General features: G+C 75.8%; 1 protein-coding gene across 1 annotated transcript in view; it reads left to right on the plus strand.

The window, feature by feature from the left end:
* Positions 1–926, plus strand: part of KCNQ1 (potassium voltage-gated channel subfamily Q member 1) — a 318,572-nt gene that overhangs the window by 97,358 nt on the left and 220,288 nt on the right. The window lies entirely within an intron of this gene.

Consider the following 926-nt stretch of genomic DNA (forward strand, 5'->3'; position numbering starts at 1 on the left):
GTCCCGGGCCCCCCCCCGCCGTGGCCCCTCTTGCCGCGCCCGCCTTGTCCCCGGCGGCTCTGAGCAGACGCGCGTGTGTCCCTGCCTGCCTGCGGCCACGGGGTTCCTCCGTCCGTGCCCCATGGCTGCTGGAAGGCACCCACCGGGGTCCCGGGATGGACAGGGACTTCCTGCCTGGGCCTTGCTCTCGGCCGGGGCCCTCCCAGGCCGGCTCTGTGTCCCCCGTTCCCCGCGCCGCGTCCTCAGGGCAGGGCATCAAGTGAAGGCTCCGTGCAGGCCTCCCTGGGCCGAGGCTCCGGCGGGCCCGGAACGGACTGGCCAGACCCACACGCGCACAGGGCGGCCNGGCAAAGCCTGGGGGCAGCCCCAGGCCCCGGGCAGCGTGGGCCGGGGACGTCGGGGTGAGTGACGGGCGCAGCCAGGGTGGGCCCTCGGCTCCCGCAGGCTGTCGTACTCCGGCTCACGCTGGAGGCCCCGGGGGGCAAACCTCAGATGCGAGCCGGGGTGGGGAGGGGGTGGCCCCGCGCCCGTGGTCCCGCCGCGAGCTCTGACGGTCGGCTCCCCCACCGAGAAGAAGGCTGGAGCTGCGTCTGGTTCTCCGGGAAGAAGGGCGGCAGGAACATCTGGTGCCTGGGGCGGCGTCAGGAGGCAGCGCATCAGCCCCGTCCGGGCTCCTGGTGGAGGACTGGCCTCCGTGCGAGCTTCCGGCCTCCCGGGGGCCGCGGCTCAGCCACATCGGTGGCCTGGGTGGCAGGACTCCTATGGGATGGGACGGGCGGCGGAGCAGTGGGACCAGCCTGGCCCTCCTGGGGTCGGGGCCCCTGGCGGCGCATCCGGCGGCAGGCCCCGTGCAGCCCCGGGGACCCGCTTCCCGGACGGCGTCGGTCTGGGAGACCCCAACCGTCCGCGGGGCTCGCGCTGGCGTC

Source organism: Crocuta crocuta, unplaced genomic scaffold (genome assembly GCF_008692635.1).
Source record: "Crocuta crocuta isolate KB4526 unplaced genomic scaffold, BGI_CrCroc_1.0 scaffold653, whole genome shotgun sequence".
NCBI lineage: Eukaryota > Metazoa > Chordata > Mammalia > Carnivora > Hyaenidae > Crocuta > Crocuta crocuta.